At 34.0% G+C, this 8513-nt stretch overlaps 1 long non-coding RNA gene across 1 annotated transcript; it reads left to right on the forward strand.

The window, feature by feature from the left end:
• Positions 1–40: 40 nt before the first annotated feature.
• Positions 41–7512, forward strand: LOC114384438. Its single transcript, XR_003660687.1, has 3 exons — positions 41–445; positions 3063–3144; positions 7271–7512. It is a non-coding gene; the product is annotated as an uncharacterized LOC114384438 (long non-coding RNA).
• The last annotated feature ends 1001 nt before the right edge of the window (positions 7513–8513 follow it).

Genomic DNA, 8513 nt, shown 5'->3' on the forward strand with positions numbered 1-8513 from the left:
AACACCAGTTTTGGAATAGTTGATGTTAATAGCAAAAATTTAACATCGATTCTTGAAGATCAATGTTGTTGAATGCATTATTTAAAAACCAATGTTGTTGGCTCTCTTTTAATAATAACTCTAGCGCGCCTTACACCCTCTTGAGCTCAGCTTGAAACCCTCGCCTAGTCTCTCGAACAAACACTTCCTTAACATCTCTTCGGCCCTCTGTCATAGCCACCGCACCACCACAAGCACCACCGCCACCTCAGCTAGCTTTGATTTGTGTGTGAACGTGTTTGTGGGTCTTGTTGCCGTAACGTCTGGCAATGTTGTGCCGATCTCTGTTGCTGCTGTCATAGAAGCACAAAGGAAGTAGAAACACGAAGCTTTGTGTGAAAGTCTTTCTGGGTGAAGGAAGTAGAAGCACAAAGCCCTTGCCTCAACGTTGCTGGCGTCATTCCAGGTTATTTTGCTATTTGCTATTTTAGGTTTTTTATTTTTTGATGTGAAAATGTGTGTTTGTTGCACGAATGTAGTCAATGTAAATGTACTTGTATTGTAAATATAAATTTAGTTCCTTTGAATGCACTGAATTTATGCAATGATACGATGTCAAAGCCTTTGTGGGTATAAGGATTTTGAGTGTGATGAAGTGAGGGAATGGAAAGTTTGAATTTTTGTGGCTTTGATCATGTGATTTGTGCCTTTATGGGTACTGGTAGTGGATTTAGTTGTGTGAGTGTTTAATGAGTGGTGCTTGGATTAAGTTTCATTGCCTTTTGCTACTCCTTATAAAGTAAATGCCCCGTTTCTTTATAATTGCTGCTACTTTGGCATTAAGTTAGTTTTTCCTTTTCTTGCTTAGTTAAAAAATTGGGGGCAATTGACTTTGACAGACTGAGGTCAAGGCAAAGCAGAAAGTTGATTCTTGAATGAATAAGTTTCCTTTGATGATCTTAGTAAACGTATTGGGAGAAAAGTAAAAATGGAATAAGAGTAGGTTAAAGAAAATATACCAATGATTTCTTAATTTTATTCCAATGATTGAGCTAACTAGAAAATGGGGAGCATTGATCATGGTAGTTCTTTGATGTGTTGGTATTGTGTTTATAGTAATTGTGGCCTCTTGGAAGTAAAACCATGTCTTATAACAGATTTCTGTGTTTTTTCTAGAATATGAGCAGAGATTTACTTGTCAAATAATCATATGCTAGCTACTTTACGTACCCACTAACCAAGTAAACTAGTAATAATTATTACAAGCCATATAGACGACGTGGGAATGTGCATACTTGTCAATAGATGATAGCCTAATTAATTGATTAATTGAATTTTATGTTACAATTAGTTGGTCTGATTTGGTATGACAGTTGCAGATATGTAGTGAGTGGATGATATCGGTAAATATGATGACATTAAATAGAAGAAACTTTGCAATGAGAAGTCCCACATTGTACAAAAAAGTAAATAGAAGAAACTTTGTAAGTCCCGTGACAAGTGCCAACCATACTGACATATCCTAATTCACTCAATATCTACGTTATTCATATCCTACATAGGCATTTTTTGTAGTTTTTCTCATTGTTACATTTTATATATCAGCCAAAAAAGAAAAAAAGTTTATACATAAAAGGCTACAAGGAATACTAACTCATTACAAAAAAAGAAGAGATATCAGTAAAACAAACCAAATAGCCTAACATTCTCAAAATTTAGTATATAAAAAATTAAACTAGAGAAGTGAAGGTGACTGAATTCCTTTTCCTGCAAAGAAGAGTAGAATTTGATAGCCAATTATGTCCTTTCCAGCAATTTCCTACTATGTTGCCATATCCCTCTTGTCTGTTGAACATCTTTCTCATTGTTACATTCCCATAACAACAATGTATAATGTTAAGCGTCTATGGTATTTGAAATTAACTGTCTATAAGCATTTTCTATGACACATTTCAAAAGAATTTTTTTTTACCCCCAATTTTTAATGTACAACATTAAAGAGGATTTTCTTACTTTGACAGCCAAACTAACTCTTCATTGGAATAGAAGTTAGTTTTATACCAAATTTTGTGATCCCAAAAATAAATTGAATAAATCTTTTGGATTTTAGAGTAGATCTCACTAGTTGAATTTCCACCATTTTTCATTCTTTATGATTTTTGTTTATAAATATGAAGTGGAATCAATAGAGGTAAAATACATATACTAACTTTAATTAGTTTTTACTCTCTGCATGAAAAATACTTGATGAATGAAGGTTTGGTTGAAATTAGATGCACACCTATGGTTACTATGTCCTTACACAAATTTCAAAATTGAATAGTGTTGGATAGTGTTTGAATATGTGCGCCATCATGTCAACTAATTTGACAGTTTTTTGCTGTCAACCAATGCCCCTTATGCGATCATGCAGTTGCATTCTCTGTTAATCCATCTTCCACATCATATTATTCTTAAAGCCATCATTATTTCTTTTTAATTTTACCTTATGCGGTCATACAGTTGCATCAAAATGAATAAGTCACGGCCTAACTTTACCTTGCTGAAATTTAATATTTTGTTAGAAGAATGTGGGCATTGGGCAGCAAGGATTGAAGTCTTGAATAATCAAGGATACCATGACTTTTTATCTACTTGTGTTCCTAAAAGTGACTTTTTTTTGCCTGCATTACAAGAAATTTAAAACATGGAAAGCAATCAATGCAAGTAGTAATTACAAGTTGCGAACAAACACAAGTAGGGACTGTTTGGGGGTTACTTGTTAGTGCTTATTAGTTAGTATAGATAAGAGCAGTGAATTCTAAAACTACTGAATGGTTGGTCTTCTACTTCTTTTCTAAGTAGCTTTGATGCCTAAACAACATTCATCATGAACTAAATATATTTGAAAACACAAGAATAGAATTGAGCATTTAATTGTATTAGCCTAAATTCTTGGATTTTGTATTACTGAATCATAAGCAGAGAAGATAACATGACAGTTATGAATGATCACGGACAGTTGTAGTACTGTTTTGATTGTCGCATCGAATTAATGACATTGACTTTAACATGGACGTTGTGGGATGTTCTTCTGATTTTAGGAAAATTTTATCAATGGATAGTCATTTCAACATGAAGAAGGATCACAGGTTGGAACAATTGATAGCAATAAATTACATTCAGGTTGGTTTGGCATTTCTTCCTTTTTCATATAACATAATATCATTGATGCATGCTTCTGCTGATTGGGACTGTTTGTAGCAAACTTCTGCATGTCTTTAATTCTATTGCTTTTTATTGTAGTGAGACTATGTTGATTTTCTATTTTCGTAGTTGCTTTTGCTATTTGATAAATATGATAAAATGCACTAGAGATTCTACTAAAGTCGAAAACTCCGAATATGGGGTCCAGAGGTTTATACATCACATCCTTCTAGGGTTGAACATAATAATAATAATAATACTATTCACTAACTGTAGATCACCTAGAAGCCCATTATTGAGGTAACAATTTTGTTACAAATACTATATTCACTACAAATATTTAGAAGCAATTGTTGGAACCATTATTATCTATTGAATAACCGTTATACTATTACAAATATTCACTACAAATAGTATATTCACTTCAATCTGTTACATGTTTAAAAGTAGTTGATAAAAGTAAAACTATGGTATGATTATTTAATGTATGTCTTCATTTTATTATAGACTGTTGTTTTATATACAAGTTATGTTCATTATGAGTGAATCTTAGTTTTCCGTTTGAGATTCAATATAATGATTAATATGGATAATTTGGATTAATCGTTGTATTGTCCGTTTGGGAAGAGTCATTTTTTTATACTAGATACATACATATAGGTTAAATATCTTTTCTTAAATTTGATGAAATTTCGGTTTAGTGCATACTTGATTGTGGTGGAATTGATGTCACTGTTTTCATGTCATGTACTTAGAGATCAATACGAAATGCTGCCGAAATTTCATGAAATCTAAGAAAATATACTTAGTATGAATCTAGTATAAAAAAATGTCTTCCTAAATGGGATAAGGCCACATCTTTAATGAAAAAAGTGAGATCCTCATGCATCGAATAAACCTTGTATGCGACTCACAAAAGAGGAAAGTTGGATCGAAGTTTAATGAATACAAGTCGCACGAGCCCTACGTATGAGGAAAAGGTTGAATAGTTCTTGAAATTTGCCTTGGAAAGAAGTCGACCGGATGAGGATGAGAAATATTTTTGTCCTTGTATTGACTGTTTGAATGGGAGACGACAAGTACTAGACGAAATACAAGAATATCTTCTCTGTGATGGGATTAAGAAGAATTATATAACATAAATATGGCATGGTGAATTGACATGCAAGCAAAAGGGGTCCCAAACTGAGCAAGTCGATGTAGAAATGGGAGACCGATTAGAGGATATGATTCGTGATTTTGGACAAGAGTTTTTTCATCAAGCATATGCCCCTTTGTATGATACATTGGAAAGTGATTCAAAGAAGTCTTTGTATCCGGGGTGCAAGAAGTCATTGGCATTATTGTCACCGGTGTTAAGTTTGGTTAATGTGAAAGCCAAATATGGGTGGAGTAACAAAAGTTTCACATCATTGCTTAAGGTAGTGCAGGGTATGCTTCTAGAAGAAAACATGTCAAAAAGTTATTATGAGGTGAAAAAGATATTGTGTCCAATGGGTATGAAGTATTAGAAAATTTATGCATGCCCTAATGATTGCATATTATACAGAGATGAGTTTGAAGAAATGCATAAATGTCCCAGGTGTGGGGTACACGATATAAAGTGAAGGATGATGATGAGTGTAGCAGTGATAAAAGCACAAACAAAGGCCCCCCAACAAATGTGTTATGGTATCTTCCTATCATTCCAAGGTTTAAGTGTTTGTTTTCTAATGTAGATGATGCAAAAGACTTTACATGACATGTAGATGGGAGAAACTACGATGGAATGCTCTACCATCCGGCTGATTCTTCCCAATGGAAGAAAATTAATCGTTTGTATCCAGATTTCGAGAAAGAGGCAAGAAATCTTAGGTTTGGACCTGTCACTAATGGAATGAATCCCTTTGACAATTTAAGCACTAAGCACAGTTCGTGGCCTGTTTTGCTAGTAATTTACAACCTGCCTTCTTGATTATGCATGAAGCGAAAATACAGTTTGTGACCTGTTTTGCTAGTAATTTACAATCAGGAAATGATATCGATGTTTATCTAAGTCCCTTGATTAAAGATTTGAGAAAGTTGTGGGACGAGGGAGTTGACGTGTTTGATGGGAATCAAAATGAGACATTCAAGTTGTGTGCAATGGTATTTTGTACCATCAATGATTTTCCAACGTATGGAAATTTGAGTGGATATAGTGTTATGGATCATCGTGCATGCCCTATCTATAAAGAAGACACAAGTTGTAATGCCCAAAAATTTTGATAACTAAAAATAAATGTTTGATTTATTTCTTGTGTTATTTGATTATTTGATTAATTTGAATTATTTGAAGTGTTGTGCAAATTATCCTTACGCAACTTTTTGGTGTGGATGTTAGGTTATGTGGAGTTTGATTGATCTGTGTTGGAAATGTATGATTTCAAGTTTAACCCAAAACTTGCTTCGGTAAAACTATAATCTCAAACTCGTTAATCGTTGGATTGCTTTCAAAGTTGAACTTTACGTTAGCAACCCACATTTTCATGTTTTGACCGTTGGGATTTGCAAAATAACATCTTTGGACAGCTCACTAAGCACGACCAGCATGCTAAGCACAATTCTACCTAGAGGAAATAATTCGCACACTAAGATCAGTGCACTAAGAGCAATTCCAGCTCAGTGCAAAATGCCACGCTCAATGCCAAAAGTTGAATTTCACTTACCAAGATGAGCTCGTTAAATGAGATCTGCATATTATATATTCTTCAACATGAAAACATGATTTTTTACTTTTCTCTCTCTCCTTAAACCCTCACCCAAACCCTATAATTTCCTTTTCTACCACCCACGACCATCGGTGACTACCATGAGTCACCGTTGCTTACCTTCGAACCACCGCATGGAGGGAAACACTTAAATCGGAACAGATTCTTTGAACTCAACTCGAGGATTCGGTAGAGAACGATTTCATCGACCCTTCTTTAGGTAACCGTGATTTTTATGTCTTCTCCTAGTTAGTTTGAACTTATCTCTGTATCTTTTGTGATTTGGGTACCGTTATTAGGTTTTTTACGTTTCCTTTGAAAAATCCTTGAAAATGAGACGTCATAAAACTTTCCTTTTTATGAAATTGATTTCATTTTAGTGACCTTTGTCGAAACCCAGTCACATTGACATGATCGGAATTTTAAAATAACGTCTCTTTGATGTGGATCCCAAAACACCACTTTAGCCCCTTTGAAAATTAAATGGGTATTTGACTCTGAATGTTAATATTAACCTTATCTTTGAAATCTATACTGAATTGTCTTTAATTTGATATATAGAGTTCTGTGTTTGGACTAACAAACGTGAACATGAGAGATCTCAAAACAACGTCGCGAGGAGCAAACAGAGAGATATAGATAGATGAGGGGAGTTTATTATTTGTTTATAGTTTTGATACCATAGTTAGGGTCAGGGAACCTGATTATGGGATTGCATGTTTGTCCTTGTGCATGTTGGTTTTCAAGAAAAACTATTTTTTAACTAATGAGATATGATATATTTGTTATTGATGAATGAAATTGAGAATGATGTTATTGTTCTAATGATAGGAATTTTTTGAAAAAGTCTTAATTACAAAGGGAACTCTGTCCAAAATTTTATACATGTTCTTTTATTTACTTGATTAAATTTTAAATGGGCATAAGAGTTTGTTTTGTATACCATAGTTCTCCTATTTAATTTAGAATTTTTCCTAAAATATCAGTTCATGGGGGGGGGGGGGGGGGAAGGAGTGGCCTGTGTATGATAGGGTGACCTCGACAGGTTATTGCCTAGTTTTCCTAAGTGAGAGTGTTATGTGGATACACTTAGACTATTTCCTGACGAATGGTACCGCATTGTGTTTGAGAGTTGAGTCAGGTGTATGCATCATTCTGAGCATAATTGATTTGAATTGTGAAAAAAGTTGATGACTAGTTTGTTAAGTGTATGTTAAACTGATGGATTATTGAAATGATTGTGGTTATTATTATTATTTTCTTGCTAATCATCGTCATATGGTGTTTGTAGATATTTTATAATAAACTCACCCTTGCAATTTTGTAATATGTGGTTGGTACCTATAATGATCGTGAACCTTCGTTCATGGGAGCAGATGAGCAGAAGTAGGTGATGTTGGAGGGAGATTTTTTTGTTGAAGTCGCCAAGCTTACGTGATAACGTTCAAATTTGTTTTGGGAGAAAGTTGTGTTTTGTTATCAACTCTTCCTTAGTTGGTTCCTTGATTCTTTTTTATTGGGCGAGTAAATCTCAGGTTTAGATACATGTAAAAATTGAATTATGTTCTAACATGTGAATGATGTATAATGGTTTAATATATATGTATTTATTCACCTATTTGGGCATTGTTTGGTGAATGTATATCGCGAAAAATTTACCCTCGTTTTCATAATCAAATTAATGGAGTTTTCACTTAAAAATTCAAATGTTGCATTTTAGAGTAGTGATATTATAGTGACGAGGTGGATCGTTACATAAACTACGTACAACTGAAACATGGTAAAAAAATAGTGTACACTTGACATAGACGTTTTCTGAAACCTTATCATCCTTATCGGCAATTGGAAAAAGATTTTAATGGAAGTCAGAAGCATGAAATTGCACTGATACCTTTAGCTGGTCAGTAGGTTTTTGAGTGGGTTGAGAACATCAATATTATATTTGGAAAGACCCAAAAGAAGCTGGCAAGTAAAACTTGCATATGGAAGAAAAGGTCGATATTCTTTGATCTTTCATACTGGTCTGATCTAGATGTTAGACATTATATTGATGTTATGCATGTGGAGAAAAATGTATGTGATAATGTCATTGACCTACTTCTTAACATTCAAGACAAGACAAATGATGGTTTGAATACTTATCAAGATCTAATTGAGATGAGAATATGTGACTAGTTGCATCCAAGGTTCGATGGTAAGAAAATATACTTGCCTCTAGCATGTCCTACTTTGTCAAGAAATGAGAAGATAAGTTTTTGTCAGTGTCTGCGGCGTGTCTTAGTGCCTCAAGGGTACTCTTCAAATATTAAGATCATTGTGCAAGTGAAAGATCTTAAATTAGTTGGCTTAAAGTCAGATGATTGTCATGTCTTGATGCAACAACTCTTTGTCGTGGCAATATAAGACATCTTGACTAACAAACTCAGGCATGCCATAACTTGCCTTTGCTTTTTCTTTAATACCATATGTAGCAAAGTCATTGGCCCTCTAAAGTTAGATAACTTGGAAAATGAGGTTGTTATTATCTTGTGTCAATTGGAGATGTATTTTCCTTCTTCATTTTTTGACATCATGGTGCACTTAAGTGTTCATCTGGTGAAAGAAATTAAATTGTGTGGT

The sequence above is a fragment of the Glycine soja genome, chromosome 14 (assembly GCF_004193775.1).
Source record: "Glycine soja cultivar W05 chromosome 14, ASM419377v2, whole genome shotgun sequence".
Classification (NCBI taxonomy): Eukaryota; Viridiplantae; Streptophyta; class Magnoliopsida; order Fabales; family Fabaceae; genus Glycine; species Glycine soja.